Consider the following 21,580-nt stretch of genomic DNA (forward strand, 5'->3'; position numbering starts at 1 on the left):
GTATTTTTTACTTAAGTACTTTACACTACTGAAATATTGATTACCCATTCATACCTCTCTGCCTGACAATCGTCCTCCTAAAAGGTAGGCTATATCCAATATGCAAAACGTAGCTCAAGAAAAAATGCAAGTGTCCACTGTCATCATTCTTGCTGCTTCAAATTCAGTGGCCAGATGTGTGAGATCAGGTGCACCTGTGGTCTCAACTAAAATAGTAGGCTGTAGCCTATGCATGGGCAGAGAAAGATGGGGCTGTTATAGTTCCAAGAAAATGTACTTCCTAAATATCATTAGACTATAGTTGACTATTGCCTAGAAATAAATATTGTTCGCCCATATTTGTCTCCATCTGAAAATCATCCCACTCCTAAAAGGTAGGGTATAGCTCAAGAGAAATTGCAAATCTCTCCAACTCTGTTCTCTTCAGACTACGTCTAGCCTATTGGCCGATGCAAGTGTCTATTTGTGTAGTATTAGCCTTTTTTTGTGTAGTATTTAATCTTTTTGTCAGGTTATTTTTTTGCACATGTTGATATGGCCTTTAGGGCAGACAACTGCTGCAATCATCAGCAAGTGAGCTGGGTCATATACGCCTAAAATAGAATTGCAGGAATGCAGTTGTGGGTGGGAGTTAGACAGAAAGCCAGTTGTGGGTGGGAGTTAGACAGGAAGCCAGTGGTTTCGGTGGGCGTTAGACAGAAAGCCAGTTGTGGGTGGGAGTTAGATAGGAAGCCAGTGGTTTCGGTGGGAGTTAGACAGGAAGCCAGTGGGTGGGAGTGAGACAGAAAGCCAGTGGGTGGGAGTGAGACAGAAAGCCAGTGGGTGGGAGTTAGACAGGAAGCCAGTGGGTGGGGGTTAGACAGAAAGCCAGTGGGAGGGTGGGAGTTAGACAGGAAGCCAGTGGGTGGGAGTAAGACAGAAAGTCAGTGGGTGGGTGGGAGACAGAAAGCCAGTGGGAGGGTGGGAGTTAGACAGGAAGCCAGTGGGTGGGAGTTAGACAGGAAGCCAGTTGGTGGGAGTTAGACAGGAAGCCAGTGGGTGGGAGATAGACAGAAAGCCAGTGGGTGGGTGGGAGTTAGACAGGAAGCCAGTGGGTGGGAGTTAGACAGAAAGCCAGTGGGTGGGAGTGAGACAGAAAGCCAGTGGGTGGGAGTTAGACAGGAAGCCAGTGGGTGGGGGTTAGACAGGAAGCCAGTGGGTGGGAGTTAGACAGAAAGCCAGTGGGTGGGAGTTAGACAGAAAGCCAGTGGGTGGGTGGGAGTTAGACAGAAAGCCAGTTGGTGGGTGGGAGTTAGACAGGAAGCCAGTGGATGGGAGTTAGCCAGAAAGCCAGTGGGTGGGTGGGAGTTAGACAGAAAGCCAGTGGGTGGGAGTTAGACAGAAAGCCAGTGGGTGGGAGTTGGACAGAAAGCCAGTGGGTGGGAGTTAGACAGGAAGCCAGTGGGTGGGAGTTAGACAGAAAGCCAGTGGGTGGGAGTTAGACAGAAAGCCAGTGGGTGGGATTTAGACAGAAAGCTAGTGGGTGGGTGGGAGTTAGACAGAAAGCCAGTTGGTGGGTGGGAGTTAGACAGGAAGCCAGTTGGTGGGTGGGAGTTAGACAGGAAGCCAGTGGGTGGGAGTTAGACAGAAAGCCAGTGGGTGGGAGTTAGACAGAAAGCCAGTGGGTGGGAGTTAGACAGAAAGCCAGTGGGTGGGATTTAGACAGAAAGCCAGTGGGTGGGTGGGAGTTAGACAGAAAGCCAGTTGGTGGGTGGGAGTTAGACAGGAAGCCAGTGGGTGGGTGGGAGTTAGACAGAAAGCCAGTTGGTGGGTGGGAGTTAGACAGGAAGCCAGTGGGTGGGAGTTAGACACAAAGCCAGTGGGTGGGTGGGAGTTAGACAGAAAGCCAGTTGGTGGGTGGGAGTTAGACAGGAAGCCAGTGGGTGGGAGTTAGACAGAAAGCCAGTGGGTGGGAGTTAGACAGAAAGCCAGTGGGTGGGAGTTAGTCAGAAAGCCAGTGGGTGGGTGGGAGTTAGACAGGAAGCCAGTGGGTGGGAGTTAGACAGGAAGCCAGTGGGTGGGAGTTAGACAGAAAGCCAGTGGGTGGGAGTTAGACAGAAAGCCAGTGGGTGGGTGGGAGTTAGACAGAAAGCCAGTTGGTGGGTGGGAGTTAGACAGAAAGCCAGTGGGTGGGTGGGAGTTAGACAGGAAGCCAGTTGGTGGGAGTTAGACAAAAAGCAAGTGGGTGGGATTTAGACAGAAAGCCAGTGGGTGGGTGGGAGTTAGACAGAAAGCCAGTTGGTGGGTGGGAGTTAGACAGGTAGCCAGTGGGTGGGAGTTAGACAGAAAGCCAGTGAGTGGGATTTAGACAGAAAGCCAGTGGGTGGGTGGGAGTTAGACAGAAAGCCAGTGGGTGGGTGGGAGTTAGACAGAAAGCCAGTGGGTGGGAGTTAGACAGAAAGCCAGTGGGTGGGTGGGAGTTAGACAGAAAGCCAGTGGGTGGGAGTTAGACAGAAAGCCAGTTGTGGGTGGGAGGAGTTAGACAGAAAGCCAGTGGGTGGGTGGGAGAAAGCCAGAGTTAGAAAGCCAGTGGGTGGGTGGGAGTTAGACAGAAAGCCAGTGGGTGGGTGGGAGTTAGACAGAAAGCCAGTGGGTGGGAGTTAGACAGAAAGCCAGTGGGTGGGTGGGAGTTAGACAGAAAGCCAGTGGGTGGGTGGGAGTTAGACAGAAAGCCAGTGGGTGGGTGGGAGTTAGACAGAAAGCCAGGGGGTGGGTGGGAGTTAGACAGAAAGCCAGTGGGTGGGTGGGAGTTAGACAGAAAGCCAGTGGGTGGGAGTTAGGAGCCAGTGGGTGGGAGACAGAAAGCCAGTGGGTGGGATTTAGACAGAAAGCCAGTGGGTGGGTGGGTTAGACAGAAAGCCAGTGGGGGTGGGAGTTAGACAGAAAGCCAGTGGGTGGGTGGGAGTTAGACAGAAAGCCAGTTGGTGGGTGGGAGTTAGACAGAAAGCCAGTGGGTGGGTGGGAGTTAGGTGGGAGTTAGACAGAAAGCCAGTTGGTGGGTGGGAGTTAGACAGAAGCCAGTGTGGGTGGGAGTTAGACAGAAAGCCAGTGGGGTGGGAGTTAGACAGAAAGCCAGTGGGGGAGTGTGGGTGGGAGTTAGACAGAAAGCCAGTTAGAGTGGGTGGGTGGGAGTTAGACAGAAAGCCAGTGGGGGTGGGAGTTAGACAGAAAGCCAGTGGTGGGAGGACAAAAGCAAGTTGGGATTTAGACAGAAAGCCAGTGGGTGGGAAGTTAGACAGAAAGCCAGTGGGGGTGGGAGTTAGACAGAAAGCCAGTGGTGGGAGTGGGAGTTAGACAGAAAGCCAGTTGGGAGGAGTTAGGGCCAGGGTGGGAGTGGGAGTTAGACAGAAAGCCAGTGGGTGGGAGTTAGCCAGTTGTGGGTGGGAGTTAGACAGAAAGCCAGTGGGTGGGAGTTAGACAGAAAGCCAGTGGGTGGGTGGGAGTTAGACAGAAAGCCAGTGGAAGGGTGGGTGGAAAGCCAGTGGGAGTTAGACAGAAAGCCAGTGGGTGGGAGTTAACAGGCCAGAGTTAGACAGAAAGCCAGTGGGTGGGAGTTAGACAGAAAGCCAGTGGGTGGGTGGGAGTTAGACAGAAAGTCAGTGGGTGGGTGGGAGTTAGACAGAAAGCCAGTGGGTGGGTTGGAGCCAGTGGGTGGGAGTTAGAGAAAGCCAGTGGGTGGGTGGGAGTTAGACAGAAAGCCAGTGGGTGGGTGGGAGTTAGACAGAAAGCCAGTGGGTGGGTGGGAGTTAGACAGAAAGCCAGTGGGTGGGTGGGAGTTAGACAGAAAGCCAGTGGGTGGGTGGGAGTTAGACAGAAAGCCAGTGGGTGGGTGGGAGTTAGACAGAAAGCCAGTGGGTGGGAGTTAGACAGAAAGCCAGTGGGTGGGTGGGAGTTAGACAGAAAGCCAGTTGTGGGTGGGAGTTAGACAGAAAGCCAGTTGTGGGTGGGAGTTAGACAGAAAGCCAGTGGGTGGGAGTTAGACAGAAAGCCAGTTGTGGGTGGGAGTTAGACAGAAAGCCAGTGGGTGGGAGTTAGACAGAAAGCCAGTGGGTGGGTGGGAATTAGACAGAAAGCCAGTGGAAGGGTGGGAGTTAGACAGAAAGCCAGTGGGTGGGAGTTAGACAGAAAGCCAGTGGGTGGGAGTTAGACAGAAAGCCAGTGGGTGGGTAGGAGTTAGACAGAAAGCCAGTGGGTGGGAGTTAGACAGAAAGCCAGTGGGTGGGTGGGTATGAAAAGCTCAGGGTGCAGGCGGAAGCGGAAGCGGGATGAATAAATCATTACTGAGCAGACCTCTTGTAAGTAAGACTGGAGTGTAAATGGATAGTTTCACTTTAGGGAACGCAATTTATGGTCTATACTTGCCATGTACAGTAGGGTTCTCATTCATGGATGGCACAAATTGGGCTATGGGGAGGGAAATGGGTGGGGTATATGCAAATTAAATACTATAGTATTACTATAGTGAAAAAAACGGTAGCGTTTTGCTAACACTAGTGCTTTTGCGGACATTACTGTAGTATTTAGTTAGCACTACACAATTGAGGGATACTACAGTGTATAGTATTATACAGTATACTATACTGTCACGATCGTTATAATGAATGTCGGACCAAGGCGCGGCGTACGTAGTTCCACATGTTTAATTGAAATGAAACTCACAAAAACAATAAAGAGCTAAAACTAAATGTGAAGTCATAGAATGATCACACGCCACTACACACAAACAAGATCCCACAAAACACAGTGGGGGAAATGGCTGCCTAAATATGATCCCCAATCAGAGACAACGATAAACAGCATCCTCTGATTGGGAACCATACCAGGCCAACATAAACATACAATAACCTAGATAACCCACCCTAGTCACACCCCGACCTAACCAACATAGAGAATAAAAGGCTCTCTATGGTCAGGGCATGACATATACAATTCTATAATAAGCACTACATGATCAAGGAATACTATAGTGGGTAGTATAGTATTCTACAGTATACTACAACATTCTATAATAAGCACTACATGATCAAGGAATAGTCCCGTGTGTAGTATAGTATTCTACAGTATACTACAACATTCTATAGTAAGCACTACATATGATCAAGGAATACTATAGTGGGTAGTATATTATTCTACAGTACACTACACAAATATATAGTAGGTACTGCACATGATTGAGGGATACTACACTGTGGAGTATAATGTTCTACAGTATTCTACAATTTACTACAGTTAACTTCAGATAGTAAGTACTATATCATTATATAGGAAACTGTAATATCATGTGGGCAGGCTTACTAGAAACTGGTTTGACGATGGTCAATTTATCGGACTTGTTTTTGTTGTCTAGACAGAGTTGTAGACGTCTAGGCTAATTTTATATATATATAAATAAAATGCTTACAAAAAATGATGCCCATGACAGATAGATTTTTATCAGAAAATGTTCCTTTCGAAGGGGCTATTATTGGGCTATTTTGAAACAACAATTGACACATTTTGCCTGTACTAACCTCGCCCATTCATATACGCTAACTACCTTCAGCGTCTTTTCACGAAGGTATCTTCTGGCCGGGTTAGTTTTTTGAAGAGCTAACGCTTGCGGTACAGTTTTTGAAACATATGGAATTATCTTTCATAGCAGTGAGAAATAACAATTTAAAAAAAGAAAGATTAAATTCCTACACACCTTTATAGGGTTAGGGTTCTCACACGGCCATATCTCCATGTTACAGCGCTTGTTTACAGAAGACAGACAGAAAACAGAGATGACCACCTGTGCTAATTAGCTATCTATCGTGCTCAAACACCTGTGTGTAAGCATAACAGGGGAGGAAGTGTAGTTTGTCGGTTGGAGGGACACATCCGTATGGATCTGACCTGCTACAGTAAGTGTATCTTTTTCATTTGAAAGATTCTTTCTCGCTGATATGAAAGATAATTCCATATGTTTCGAAAACCGTATCACAAGCGATGATTATTGACGTTTCTAAATTTAAAACAGAGCATAGGGATTGTAGTTCAAATGGTCCCACTGGTAAGTGGTGCTTATAGCTAAGAACCCTTAGGATAAGGTAGAATGCCTTCTTAATTACATGTAATGCCTTGGGTTCTCGACAGTATGTAGGTCTACTAACCTAGTCATTAGTAAGCTATAGCCGCAGAGACCAGTCTTGCATTTGCAATAGCATGAACTGAACCTATCAAAATGTTTCATATTAACATAGCACGTTTTAAACTTACATTGGTTCAAAGTTACATAGCCACAGGCAAGTATGACGGTCATTTTAATTTAATAGATTCAACTGGATCATTTGTAGGGCCTAGTCTAGTGGATTTTTCAAAACCAACGAGAGCGAATTTGACGGCGCAATGCAAGTTTGTCAAGCGAAAGCCTCGTGCTCATCGCAAAGGATGGAGAGGAATGGGAGAGAAATGGAAGAGGTGTCCAAGGAGATTATCAATGAACCATCAAAAATACAAATAGTTTTCCTGTGCTATTGTTTGTTCAGATACCCATGTGACATTGGTTAGAATAATCTGGTTTTAGAATTATTGTAGCTCTATTTTAAACTTCAGAAAAACATTCAATCATCAACAATATGTCCCCAGCACAAGACCAGCACATTATAATGTAGTATTGTAGTCATTACACTCCCTGGATTTCCCCAGCCATGAATCATCTGCAGAACATTTATGAGGGCCGCCTAATGTCCCTCTAACCACGAACAAGCACTTAGATAAGTCACACACAGGAGAGAAGGGGGAGAAGGGAGAGAAGTATGTTTAAGAAAGAATAAAAGCAGGGGAGGGGGATGCAGGAGAGGGGGAGGCAGGAGAGGGGGAGGCAGGAGAGGGAGAGACAGGAGAGGGGGATGCAGGAGAGGGGAGGCAGGAGAGGGGGAGGCAGGAGAGGGAGAGACAGGAGAGGGGGATGCAGGAGAGGGGGATGCAGGAGAGGGGGAGGCAGGAGAGGGAGAGACAGGAGAGGGGGGGGGATGCAGGAGAGGGGGAGGCAGGAAGGGAGAGACAGGAGAGGGGATGCAGGAGAGGGGGAGGCAGGAGAGGGGCAGGAGAGGGGCAGGAGAGGGGAGACAGGAGAGGGGGAGGCAGGAGAGGGGGAGGCAGGAGAGGGGAGGCAGGAGAGGGGAGACAGGAGAGGGGGATGCAGGAGGGGGAGGCAGGAGAGGGGGAGGCAGGGCTGCGGGAGGCAGGGGAGGGGAAGGCAGGAGAGGGGGAGGCAGGAGAGGGGGAGGCAGGGGAGGGGAGAGGGAGGTGCAGGAGAGGGGTAGGCAGGAGAGGGGGAGGCAGCAGAGGTGGAGGCAGGAGAGGGGAGGGGCGGCGTGGGAGGCAGGAGAGGGGGAGGCAGGGGAGGGGTCAACGGTGGAGAGGGGGCAGGGGAGGGGGCAGCAGGGGAGGCGGGAGAGGGGGCAGTGGGGGAGGCAGAGAGCTCATCCATCAGAGAATCCAGTCACAGGGAATTAGACATCAACCTCTGCAGAGCTGTCTAGGAGACCAGGGAATGTAGGATTCAACACACAGGGAGGTGTGTGTGTGTTGTCAGTATTTGTTCTGAGACTGCCTCATAAACCTCTTATGTTACTATTCCCTTGGCTCCTCCAGCCAGTGGCTACTTGACCAGTCAGCCTGGATTGGGGCCTGTGCTGGGTCCATGTTTGTGCTATTCATATGATGTGGTTTTCTGTTTGCAAATGGGAGTATGGGTGAACTTGTGCCCTGACAAAGACATGAGAGGAATACGGTAATTAAGTCTTATCAATGCCATGAGGGATTGATAAAGTCTCATCAAATTAAATTCCTTTGAATTGAATTGCTGCCATGTGCTTTGCTAAACTGTGCAGTGCATGGTGTTCAATGCTGTGCTACAGTGTTCCAGACGGTTCTAGAATGTTCTGGAGTAATGTTGTGTTGGACTCTGCTGTGTTGTACTGCAATTAATACACCACGCTGGTGGGGGAAATGCTGCATAGTTGTGCCTGTGATGTGCTGTGTTTTTGTGTCGTGCTGGGTTTCCCTCCCTCCCACTCGCTGGCTTTGATCCCTGCTCCCCCTCTGAAGTGTGCACACCGCAACGCTGCAACTACACTGCCTTTTAGTATGAAGTGTGGAGCCCTGTCTCGTGGGCTCAGAAGACTGTGGCGGTCTCCGTTCAATTGCAGCCAGCCAGCCAGCAAGGCAATCAGGGTGAACCATGCTTCAGCAGGACCAACTACTGAACCAAACAGCCTTGAAGAAGCTGCAGCAGCAGGGGGAGAAAAGTCATTTTCTACACATTGCAGAGGACAAGTGACTGGACTGGATAATAGATTGCCAATCACGATGCACTGCCCTGCCATGCATCCCTCTCTCAGCTCCCTCCCCATGTGTACACCTCTACCTGTGACCCCCCCCCTCTCCCTACCACCGCCCATCCCGCATAAAGGCACAAAGGTCTTTCTGCCCACCCCAGGGGAAGGGATAAGAAGGGAGGGGTGTAGAGAGGGATGGAAGAGGGGAGGGAGTCTTCTGTCTATTATTTACCTAGTGAATACTGCTGAACTCAGTTCTTTAATGATATCACACACACACACACACACACACACACACACACACACACACACACACACACACACACACACACACACACACACACACACACACACACACACACACACACACACACACACACACACACACACACACACACACACACACACACACACACCCCTCAACGGGATTCCCTGCTCAGGCTCAGCCCTACTCAGTTATTCAGCAGCCAGCCTCGTCTTTGAGAAGCGGAAGTACATTTAGAAGCAGCAGTGAATCTGAAATGGGTTCTATTAAATATTCAGTCTGGTGCTTTCTGCCGGAGGAGGAGGCTGTTTCCAGCCTCTTTCAGTTCTCAGTGAGAAGGCAGCACTCCTGAATCTGGGTTAATAGGATGGACTCATCTTTATCCAGCACAGCATCTCTCTGTTCTGTTCTAAGCTCTCCACACACAGAAAAACTATAAAGCCACCATTAACCACTGCAGTAAAGAACAAAGGGTTCTTGCATCCTAATCTTAGCAGGGGAGGTGTCATGTCTGATAGATCTTGAAGATCAGATATGTAACTTAATCTTGCTTCATCACAGTTTTATCAGTGAAGAATCTGTGATTCTAGTTAATGTAGCCTAGGCCAGGGTTCCCAGTTGTATTCTCACTTTATGCTTTGAACTGTTGAAAGTTTCTAAAGAAGTTTCCCACTGGGAACAAAATGTTGTTTCCACTGTGTTTAAAAAAAGTTCAATGTGATGATGTGTAAACATAGGAAAAGTTAGAGATGCTCAAAGTCATCACCAAACACCATTATCATCTTATTTGAAGTCAATCTGAAATAAAAGGTAAACAACATGCCTTGGTGTTTCTTGAGTCTACACTGAATTCACATTAGTCGACAATTCGATGACATCTCTCAAAACTGGACGTTGACATCTGTGCCCAGTAGGTAGTTATTAAGTAATGAACTGATAAGCTGATAGATCGCTCACCTCTGCACTACAGATGACGTATGTTGGAACCCAGCTTATCACCACTCCTTGTCATGACTCTGCGGCAAAGGATAGAAACAACACAGCCATAACTGAGTTCATTCTCCTTTCAACAGACTGTTTCACTGCCCACCCCCACTGCCCACCCCCTCTGCTCAGCCCCACCGCCCAATAGATTTTAGCTTCTGTATTCATTACATTGATCTGCTGGTGAGGACTGGTCACTCTCTTTGTGCCTGTTAGTCATATTATTATATATCAAAAATGTTTTTGTACTTTTACCCCTTTTTCTCCGCAATTTCTTGATAGACAATTGGTAGTTACAGTCTTGTCCCATCATTGCAACTCCCGTATGGACTCGGGAGATGCAAATGTCGAGAGCCACGCATCCTCCGAAATACAACCCTGCCAAGCCTCACTGCTTCTAGACACACTGCTCACTTAACCCGGAAGCCAGCCTCACCAATGTGTCGAAGGAAACACTACAACTGGTGACCAAAGTCAGCTTGCAGGTGCCCAGCCCACCACACGGAGTCGCTAGAGCACAATTGGACAAGGACATCCCGGCCGGCCAAACCCTGTACTAACCCAGACAACGCTGGGCCAATTGTGCGCCGCCTCATTGGTCTCCCGGGTCATGGCCAGCTGTGACACAGCCTGGAAACAAACCCGGGTATGTAGTGAGGCCTCAACCACTGTGATGCAGTGCCTTAGAACACTGAGCCACTCGGAAGGCCCAGCATAGGCATATTAGCCAGGTTAGAAATTCTATGGATTATTGTCACCCAGAGCTGATTGGTAATTCATTTGAGAACAGCAGAAGAGTTGGAAAGGTGGGGGAGAGGGCTTCTAAGTACAAGTGTTGATTTCACTGTTACTTGTGTATAATTTTGAACAAAGACTTATAGAATAGAACGTTTTCAAAGAAAGCTGGGTTTAGCTGTTTAAAAAAAACATACTCTCTCTTTGACTGTGACTCAACCAGCATGATGACTCCTTGTTGCAACATGTCATGATAGATATGAGGGTGAAAACCCAATCATTGTTCGATAATGATATCATCCCATTGTGTTTTGTTCTCAGCAAGCCTTGGTTTACTTCTGTCTCATCGTTGCCAAGGCTTCTCCTCAAGGACTCATAACCAATCCCTCCCTGGCATTCACAATGTCACAGAATATGACACGTACACTCTTAGAAAAAAAATGTTCGAAAACGGTTATTCAGCTGTCCCCATAGGATAACCCTTTTTGGTTCCAGGTAAAACCCTTTTTGGTTCCAGCTAGAACCCTTTTGGGTTCCATTTAGAACCCTCTGGGGAAAGTTTTCTACATGGAACCCAAAACGGTTTTAGTTAGAACCAAACAGGTTCTATCTGGAACCAACAACAGTTCTTCAAAGGGTTCTCCTATGGGGACAGCCGAATAACGCCTTTTGGTTCTACATAGCATCTTATTCTAAGAGTGTACAACAATACTATCAATGATAAAGGTCAATGGCGATTTCTTTCTACCGTTCTCTCCTCCCGCCACCGCTCTTGTTATTCCCTTATTTTCTTATTTTACGTCTCTCTCTCTCTCTCTCTCTCTCTCTCTCTCTCTCTCTCTCTCTCTCTCTCTCTCTCTCTCTCTCTCTCTCTCTCTCTCTCTCTCTCTCTCTCTCTCTCTCTCCCTGTCTATCCATCTCTCTCTCTCTATCTCTCTGTCTATCCATCTCTCTCTCTCTCTCTCTCTCTCTCTCTCTCTCTCTCTCTCTCTCTCTCTCTCTCTCTCTCCTCTCTCTCTCCCTATCTCTATCCATCTCTCTCTCTCTCTCTCTCTCTCTCTCTCTCTCTCTCTCTCTCTCTCTCTCTCTCTCTCTCTGTCTCTATCTCTCTGTCTCTATCTCTCTGTCTCCATCTCTCTGTCTCTATCTCTCTGTCTCTATCTCTCTGTCTCTATCTCTCTGTCTCTATCTCTCTGTCTCTATCTCTCTGCTCTCTATCTCTCTATCTCTCTGTCTCTGTCTCTGTCTCTGTCTCTGTCTCTATCCCTCTCTCCCTTTCTCCCTCCTCCTCCTGCCTTTTTCTCTCTGTGGGTGTGTGTTTGATTGAAGGGGACTGTCATCTCGGTGCATAGGCTTGGTGTTTCCATGCTAATTTTGGCCTGTGCATGCTGGCATCTCTCATTTAGAGGACAAAAGACACGCAGGTCATTAACAGCATCGACGAGGAGATGCATTCCTTCAGGGGCAGTAGGAGAGCAGATAACAAGAGAGGAAATGAGGAGGGAGATGGAGGAAGCCAACAAAACCAATTATAGGGAAAGGGGGAAAGGAGAGGGGGAGATGAATAATAGAGATGAGAGGAGGAGGAGTGATGAGGAATGGAGAGGACAGGTTTGAGAGGAAGGAGAAAAGATGAGGAGAGGAAAGGAGGAGGAGAGTGATGAGGAATGGAGAGGACAGGTTTGAGAGGAAGGAGAAAAGATGAGGAGAGCAAAGGAGGAGGAGAGTGATGAGGAATGGAGAGGACAGGTTTGAGAATAAGGAGAAAAGATGAGGAGAGGAAAGGAGGAGGAGAGTGATGAGGAATGGAGAGGACAGGTTTGAGGGGAAGGAGAAAAGATGAGGAGAGGAAAGGAGGATGAGAGTGATGAGGAATGGAGAGGACAGGTTTGAGACGAAGGATAAAAGATGAGGAGAGGAAAGGAGGAGGAGAGTGATGAGGAATAGAGAGGACAGGTTTGAGAGGAAAGAGAAAAGATGAGGAGAGGAAAGGAGGAGGAGAGTGATGAGGAATAGAGAGGACAGGTTTGAGAGGAAAGAGAAAAGATGAGGAGAGGAAAGGAGGAGGAGAGTGATGAGGAATGGAGAGGACAGGTTTGAGAGGAAAGAGAAAAGATGAGGAGAGGAAAGGAGGAGGAGAGTGATGAGGAATAGAGAGGACAGGTTTGAGAGGAAAGAGAAAAGATGAGGAGAGGAAAGGAGGAGGAGAGTGATGAGGAATAGAGAGGACAGGTTTGAGAGGAAAGAGAAAAGATGAGGAGAGGAAAGGAGGAGGAGAGTGATGAGGAATGGAGAGGACAGGTTTGAGAGGAAAGAGAAAAGATGAGGAGAGGAAAGGAGGAGGAGAGTGATGAGGAATGGAGAGGACAGGTTTGAGAGGAAAGAGAAAAGATGAGGAGAGGAAAGGAGGAGGAGAGTGATGAGGAATGGAGAGGACAGGTTTGAGAGGAAAGAGAAAAGATGAGGAGAGGAAAGGAGGAGGAGAGTGATGAGGAATAGAGAGGACAGGTTTGAGAGGAAAGAGAAAAGATGAGGAGAGGAAAGGAGGAGGAGAGTGATGAGGAATGGAGAGGACAGGTTTGAGAATAAGGAGAAAAGATGAGGAGAGGAAAGGAGGAGGAGAGTGATGAGGAATAGAGAGGACAGGTGCCAGCACAACGGAAGGGGTGAAGTAAGTCTATATAGACAAAGGCTCAGATGGCTTAATCTATTTTTCCAATTTTCTGCTTCATTGAGCCCCACAGGAAGTTGCAGTGGCCTTGAACATGGTTTGGTGATTACTCAGATTCATAGCAAAATTGCTGCAGGGCAATGATGTTCCATTGCTACTGCTGTATGTGTGTCCTTTATTACATACATATAACAAGTGACCCTATCCAGACCTGTGTGTGTGTGTGTGTGTGTGTGTGTGTGTGTGTGTGTGTGTGTGTGTGTGTGTGTGTGTGTGTGTGTGTGTGTGTGTGTGTGTGTGTGTGTGTGTGTGTGTGTGTGTGTGTGTGTGGTGTGTGTGTGTGTGTGTGTGTGTGTGTGTGTGTGTGTGTGTGTGTGTGTGTGTGTGTGTGTGTGTGTGTGTGTGTGTGTGTGTGTGTGTGTGTGTGTGTGTGATGTAGAATCGGCGTACTACCCCCAATCCTAATTGTTAATATAGGGTAGGAATACTTGAGGTTGATTAACATCTAGGGGGAAACTTCATCCAATTGCCACTTGCAGTTATTTCATCACAAAATGACGTCATATGTGGACTGTGTATTTTTGGAATGTCAGGGTCGCATGATGACTGAAACACAATTTGAATGTATACTATATTTTTACTAGATTTTTCGACAAATAGAATTAGAATGTTGTACCTTTTATCATTGGTTTCCAACAGATTCTCCGTCTTAGTGTAGCACCGTGGTTATTTCTCTTAGACATTTGCAGTGATTGTCAAGCTTAAATGGGATTGTGATTGGCATGAAATAATTAGCAGTATTTCTCAACAGGTATTGGCATGCGTGTCTAACAGCATGAGTGAGTGAGATTGATAGGTATGTAATAGTATTCTTAGACTTTCTAGACTGATTGACGGTAGCAAGGAGAATGTGACTGACAGGTCAGAGATGGTCATTAGTTCACTGATAGCTCTGCTACCGGCCACGGGGCAGTGTGTGCGTGTGTTAAGTCAGAGTGTGTGTGAGTGTCTAGTTGTGAATTTGGAGTCTGTGGGTGTGTGTGTGTGAGTGCCTAGTTGATAAATTGGAGTGTGTGTGAGTGACTACTTGTGAAGTTGACACAGGCAAGGACCATTCCGCTCGGTCAGACACGTCACGTATAATCAAGTCTCGCGGTGCTCCCTCTTCCTTACCCAACAAGCATTTCATCCCAGAAACATCCCCAATCTCCCTGCAGCATGCCAGGTCTTATCTCCGGCTGGCTGTAAATGGGCCGGCTGCCCATCGATTGCACCTCATTGTACAAAGACACTGACATCCTACCTCAGGAGGTGTATTATATGCAGTAAGATAGACAGCAGAGAATTAGATTTGTTGCGTTTCCCCTGAACTTCAGATAAAGTTTATATTAAGTGTGTGTGTATTTCTAGAGGCCTTTCCGTGAAGATTACATCTTAAGTCTAAAGGTTAGGTTTCATTGATGAGCGATCTCATTAAATATAACTAGTTATTCTCAGTAGTGGCCATGCTTGGCAAAATAACTGGACATGTCCTAAATGTTCCAAGGCTAAAACATCCAGAAATAGTCATTACAGCCAACCGACATACAAATCAATCAATCCGTCAATCAAATGTATTTTTAAAGCCCTTTTTACATCAGCTGATGTCACAAAGTGCTGTACAGAAACCCAGCCTAAAACCCCAAACAGCAAGTAATTCAGATGTAGAAGCACAGTGGCGAGGAAAAACTCCCTAGAAAGACGGGAACCTAAGAAGAAACCTAGAGAGGAGCCAGGCTCTGAGGGGTGGCCAGTCCTCTTCTGGCTGTGCCGGGTGGAGATTAGAAACCTAGAGAGGAACCAGGCTCTGAGGGGTGGCCAGTCCTCTTCTGGCTGTGCCGGGTGGAGATTAGAAACCTAGAGAGGAACCAGGCTCTGAGGGATGGCCAGTCCTCTTCTGGCTGTGCCGGGTGGAGATTAGAAACGTAGAGAGGAGCCAGGCTCTGAGGGATGGCCAGTCCTCTTCTGGCTGTGCCGGGTGGAGATTAGAAACCTAGAGAGGAGCCAGGCTCTGAGGGGTGGCCAGTCCTCTTCTGGCTGTGCCGGGTGGAGATTAGAAACCTAGAGAGGAACCAGGCTCTGAGGGATGGCCAGTCCTCTTCTGGCTGTGCCGGGTGGAGATTAGAAACCTAGAGAGGAACCAGGCTCTGAGGGTGGCCAGTCCTCTTCTGGCTGTGCCGGGTGGAGATTAGAAACCTAGAGAGGAGCCAGGCTCTGAGGGATGGCCAGTCCTCTTCTGGCTGTGCCGGGTGGAGATTAGAAACCTAGAGAGGAACCAGGCTCTGAGGGGTGGCCAGTCCTCTTCTGGCTGTGCCGGGTGGAGATTAGAAACCTAGAGAGGAGCCAGGCTCTGAGGGATGGCCAGTCCTCTTCTGGCTGTGCCGGGTGGAGATTAGAAACCTAGAGAGGAACCAGGCTCTGAGGGGTGGCCAGTCCTCTTCTGGCTGTGCCGGGTGGAGATTAGAAACCTAGAGAGGAACCAGGCTCTGAGGGATGGCCAGTCCTCTTCTGGCTGTGCCGGGTGGAGATTAGAAACCTAGAGAGGAACCAGGCTCTGAGGGGTGGCCAGTCCTCTTCTGGCTGTGCCGGGTGGAGATTAGAAACCTAGAGAGGAGCCAGGCTCTGAGGGATGGCCAGTCCTCTTCTGGCTGTGCCGGGTGGAGATTAGAAACCTAGAGAGGAACCAGGCTCTGAGGGGTGGCCAGTCCTCTTCTGGCTGTGCCGGGTGGAGATTAGAAACCTAGAGAGGAGCCAGGCTCTGAGGGGTGGCCAGTCCTCTTCTGGCTGTGCCGGGTGGAGATTAGAAGCCTAGAGAGGAACCAGGCTCTGAGGGGTGGCCAGTCCTCTTCTGGCTGTGCCGGGTGGAGATTAGAAACCTAGAGAGGAGCCAGGCTCTGAGGGATGGCCAGTCCTCTTCTGGCTGTGCCGGGTGGAGATTAGAAACCTAGAGAGGAACCAGGCTCTGAGGGGTGGCCAGTCCTCTTCTGGCTGTGCCGGGTGGAGATTAGAAACCTAGAGAGGAACCAGGCTCTGAGGGGTGGCCAGTCCTCTTCTGGCTGTGCCGGGTGGAGATTAGAAACCTAGAGAGGAGCCAGGCTCTGAGGGATGGCCAGTCCTCTTCTGGCTGTGCCGGGTGGAGATTAGAAACCTAGAGAGGAGCCAGGCTCTGAGGGATGGCCAGTCCTCTTCTGGCTGTGCCGGGTGGAGATTAGAAACCTAGAGAGGAGCCAGGCTCTGAGGGATGGCCAGTCCTCTTCTGGCTGTGCCGGGTGGAGATTAGAAACCTAGAGAGGAACCAGGCTCTGAGGGGTGGCCAGTCCTCTTCTGGCTGTGCCGGGTGGAAATTAGAAACCTAGAGAGGAACCAGGCTCTGAGGGGTGGCCAGTCCTCTTCTGGCTGTGCCGGGTGGAGATTAGAAACCTAGAGAGGAACCAGGCTCTGAGGGGTGGCCAGTCCTCTTCTGGCTGTGCCGGGTGGAGATTAGAAACCTAGAGAGGAACCAGGCTCTGAGGGGTGGCCAGTCCTCTTCTGGCTGTGCCGGGTGGAGATTAGAAACCTAGAGAGGAGCCAGGCTCTGAGGGGTGGCCAGTCCTCTTCTGGCTGTGCCGGGTGGAGATTAGAAACCTAGAGAGGAGCCAGGCTCTGAGGGGTGGCCAGTCCTCTTCTGGCTGTGCCGGGTGGAGATTAGAAACCTAGAGAGGAGCCAGGCTCTGAGGGGTGGCCAGTCCTCTTCTGGCTGTGCCGGGTGGAGATTAGAAACCTAGAGAGGAGCCAGGCTCTGAGGGATGGCCAGTCCTCTTCTGGCTGTGCCGGGTGGAGATTAGAAACCTAGAGAGGAACCAGGCTCTGAGGGGTGGCCAGTCCTCTTCTGGCTGTGCCGGGTGGAGATTAGAAACCTAGAGAGGAGCCAGGCTCTGAGGGGTGGCCATAACATAATGTGATTTCTGTCACTACTCTGAGCTGAGGTTGTGTGCTCCTCTGGCTTTTTCCGACAGGATTAGAATATCTGATATAGAACTCTATGGATCTATCCTTAAACCAGAAAGAATTTAGTCGGAAATTGTTATGCTGCACAATTAACTTACACTCTAACCATTGTTGCGCATGATTCCAAATGTCTCTTTGTGTAATAGTCTGTGGTACCATCTACTGCTGCAGGAGATTCCATCCGTACAGAATGCTGTTTTCTCTGCAGTGTAATGTAGTGTCGGTTAAGTGGGGGCCCTCTGCTGTTTATTGCTCTCCTGGGGTGTCTCTGGGTCGAGATGCTCTGACATTCACCATTCATCTGTGTCCATGTCAGATTGGCATAAAACCTTTCAGAGACACAGCCTGGATGGACATTCACACCACACAGAGGATGTACTGCATAATAACAGCACAGAATGCAATGGAGCTGAGCAGTACATTATTGTAACACTACACATCACAGTAGGACTGGGTGAAATATATCATATTTTAAGGTGTACTAGCATGGGGGTGGCAGGGTAGCCTAGTGGTTAGAGTGTTGGGCTAGTAAACTGAAAGGTTGCAAGTTCAAATCCCCAAGCTGGCAAGGTACAAATCTGTCGTTCTGCCCCTGAACAAGGCAGTTAACCCACTGTTCTTAGGCCGTCATTGAAAATAAGAATTTGTTCTTAACTGACTTGTCTAGTTAAATAAAGGTTTTAAAAAATGAAATAGATCCACATACTGGGTGGATCTTTACAGTACTGTTGATATTATAGAACATATTTTGATGCAGTGCTAAAGAAAGCAACACTTGTATAAATTGGACTCCTGAACTGTCAGGTTTGTTCTTGTCTGGGTATCAATAAAACCAGCAGAATTGAGAAAGCCCATTAAAACCACTTAGAATTAATTTGTTGCAATCCTAGGGTCATGCACTACTTGTAAAACATGCTGTATTTAAAAAATGTATCATTAAAAAACATTAAATACTGTCAAATACCACCATACTGCTAAAATGTAGAAAAATATTGTGATATGACTTTTTGGCCATAAAGCCCTTCAATTATACCAGAAACGCTGGTGTTTGGAGGATATATTGGCACAGGGTTTGTTATGCCCAGTAGCTGCATTTGCATAAGCTGTTTTCTAGTGACATTTATTTGGATACATCCATATCAATGAACTAATGAGGTGTGATTTCGCCTGGCATAGACAATGTGCTCTCTCGTCAGGACACTGTTGTTCAGAGGAGCTAGCCAACAACACAGCTAACAGAATCACTTCAAACAGAAGCTGGAAAGACTGTAAACTAGCTGCTCTTCTTTTCATTTGACCTTTTTTCAAATGACATTTCTTTGTATATATCCATAAAAACTATGCCAGCTGATTCATGATTTCAATTGGCTGAGAAACGCTGCCTGCCTGTCTGTCTCGTCCAGACTCTTTCATTACTATGGGACAGCTGCAGATGGAATTTGAATACTGAAACAATGTTGCAAATGTCAGAGAGACAGACTGCAAGGTTTATACAAATCTCTGCTGTTGAAAACTAAGTGTTAGTCTAAAAGAAATGTGAGATGATGTCTATATGCTTTTTATAGTGGAGATAAAGTTTATAAATTGCCTGGCAGGGCTGATGAGACAGTGGATTGCGCAGTCAGATGGAACAGTCAGTAAAAATAGGCCTTTTAACGTCATAGATTTAGCCGGTGGTAAATTGTGGAATAGACACTGGCTGGAATGAGGTTTTAACTAATCAGCAATCAGGATTCGAACCACCCTTTGTATAATACAGTACAGCCATACAGTCAGACAATAATTGTCTTACAAATAAAATAGAGTTATGACAGTTATACATTTAGAACATAAGCTAATAACATTAGAACAACAATAGAATCCACCAATAAGAACATAATCCAGTCATATTTTAGGTATAAAATAGACCTACTACATTAAGAACTGAGTACAGTATACATCAACCACAGTCCATCTACATGAATAGATTACAGCTTTGCATTTTTCGCAGAATCGATCTATACATTAACAGCAGGAAAGAGTAGACTCTTGTTCAACAACAGAGTTCTGCATTAAGAAGAGAACAATGAGACAGACAGCATGGCCCCCAATCTGCTTGTCACAAACCCTTAAGCACAGGCCGTACCCCCGAGAATTACGTTACATCTCAGTGTGTCCACGGTGAAATTATCTTGTAGGATCCTGTATACCTGCTTCTCTAGAGATGAATGGAGAAAGATCTGTGAACTGAAATATATTTTATTTATGATGAAAGTCCCACTGATTTAAGGCCAAAGAAATACTCCAAAGTCTGAGAAATATGTGCTGATCTTAGCTGAAATAATGAGGCTAGACACTAAGGTCTCTGGGAGATCCGCTGTGTTTTCCATGGGATTCATGGGATGACGATACAGGGTGGTCCACATACACACATATACTGTAGAGGGGCATTTCGATTTAAAATGACCCATGAGCACCAACATGCGAAGTTCATAGGAGCATATCTAATTGGGTGTCAAATGAATGCTAATAGTCTATATTTTGGGCGAATTAAGGCATACCGTGCCTTTGGAAAGTATTCAGACCCCTTGACTTTTTCCGCAAAAAGAAATCCTCAGCAATCTACACACAGTACCCCATAATGAAAAAGCAAAAACACGGTTTTAGATTTTTTTGCAAATGTATAAAATACCATTTTAAAAATACCTTATTTACATAAGTATTCAGACCCTTTGCTATGAGACTAGATATTGAGCTCAGGTGCATCCTGTTTCCATTGATCATCCTTGAGATGTTTCTACAACTTGATTGGAGGCCACCTGTGGTAAATTCAATTGATTGGACATGATTTGGAAAGGCACACACCTGTCTATGTAAGGTCCCACAGTTGACAGTACATGTCAGAGCAAAAACCAAGCCATGAGGTTGAAGGAATTGATTGTGTCGAGGCACAGATCTGGGGAAGGGTACTAAAACATGTCTGCAGCATTGAAGGTCCTCAAGACAGTGCACAGTGGCCTCCATCATTCTTAAATGGAAGAAGTTTGGACCCACTAAGACTCTTCCTAGAGCTGGCCGCCCGGCCAAACTGAGAAATCAGGGGGAGAAGGGCCTTGGTCAGGGAGGTGACCAAGAACCCGACAGTCACTCTGAACATCTCCAGGCTGTGTAAGGTCTATTTGACCAAGAAGGAGAGTGATGGAGTGCTGCATTCGATGACCTGGCCTCCACAATCATCCCACCTCAACCAGATTGAGATGGTTTGAGATGAGTTGTACCGCAGAGTGAAGGAAAAGCAGCCAACAAGTGCTCAGCATATATGGGAACTCCTTCAAGACTGTTTGAAAAGCATTCCCGGTGAAGCTTGTTAAAAGAATGCCAAGAGTGTGCAAAGCTGTCATCAAGGCAAGGGGTGGCTATTTTGTAGAATATAAAATACATTTTGATTTCTTTAACACTTTTTTGGTTACTACATGATTACACGTGTTATTTTATAGTTTTGTTGTCTTTGCTATTATTCTACAATGTAGAAAATAGTAAAGAAATATAGAAAATCCCTTGAATGAGTAGAAGTGTCCAACATTTTGACTGGTACTATACATCAAAACACAATAATGTTGACATAAAGACCTATGCCAACTAATAGCATCACATATTTATTTTTGGAGAAATTGTTGACATCTGGTAAGTTTAAGAAATACTGCCTTGTACCATGTAATTCCGTTACCAAAAACTCATATATTTTACAAGGTGTCCAATCAAAAACACATCTTTTGACCATTGGGTAAAATATTAATTGTGTAGATACTTCTCTAACAAAAACTATGGGCCAAACCTCATGTCTCTATCATAATTCATTCATAAGTTATTGGAGTTTTTACCCTTGTATGAACGTTAAAATTAGGGTGATTAGGGTAAATCAATGGAGGCCAGAGAAAAAAAGCAGAAAGAAATCTCCATGGGTAGAGACCCTATATCTTTAAGATATTTTCTAATTTCTCTCCCTCATGAGTAAGGAAGATAATGAAAGTTCACAGAAGTAACAAGTAATCACCAATTAGTTATAGTGATTTTACTGGTATCAATTTTGTTTCTGAATTATTAAGTGATTAAAACTCAGAATTCCATTACCAAATTGGTAACGGAATTACCCAAAAATCTGTACTGGAATTACTGCAACTGAAATGGAAACAATGGGTGATTCATAATCGACACAAACCATAGTTGGGTCACCTGCTACTTTCCTCCCTTCCACTGGCATGCTGTTATGTTCAGATAATAACTGTTTTTTTTGTCTTTCTGTCATCTGGTAGTCAAACCAAGAGTGTTAAAACAGTCTGGACAACCTCTTCCTCTCGCTCTTCCTCTCGCCTCGCTGCCTTTCTCAATATCCAGTTAATTTCACCTCTTCCAGATCTTACTGACACCTACCCAGGAGCCCCCTCTCTTTCCATGTACTTTAACCAGCATCCTCACTCACTGAGCACCGACCAACACTGGACGTCTATGGATGTTGGAAAGTAGTTGAAATTTGATCAGTCCACCCTGGCCTTGATGTTAATGTCCACAGATGAA

The 21,580-nt window shown here is 46.9% G+C and overlaps 1 protein-coding gene and 1 long non-coding RNA gene across 6 annotated transcripts in view; one reads left to right on the forward strand and one right to left on the reverse strand.

The window, feature by feature from the left end:
* The window catches only part of sytl5 (synaptotagmin-like 5), a 77,367-nt gene that overhangs the window by 2,412 nt on the left and 53,375 nt on the right, over positions 1–21,580 (forward strand). The gene's annotated exons all lie outside the window — the stretch shown is intronic.
* LOC127915031 (uncharacterized) lies at positions 14,153–16,656 on the reverse strand. Of its 3 annotated transcripts, none has more exons than XR_008089899.1 (4): positions 16,392–16,656; positions 15,984–16,187; positions 15,236–15,507; positions 14,153–14,896 (listed from the first exon to the last, which is right to left on the reverse strand). It is a non-coding gene; the product is annotated as an uncharacterized LOC127915031 (long non-coding RNA). The 3 variants fall into 3 exon arrangements; XR_008089898.1 differs by having other exon boundaries at positions 15,984–16,255; XR_008089897.1 differs by having other exon boundaries at positions 15,984–16,323.

This window comes from Oncorhynchus keta, chromosome 34 (genome assembly GCF_023373465.1).
Source record: "Oncorhynchus keta strain PuntledgeMale-10-30-2019 chromosome 34, Oket_V2, whole genome shotgun sequence".
NCBI lineage: Eukaryota > Metazoa > Chordata > Actinopteri > Salmoniformes > Salmonidae > Oncorhynchus > Oncorhynchus keta.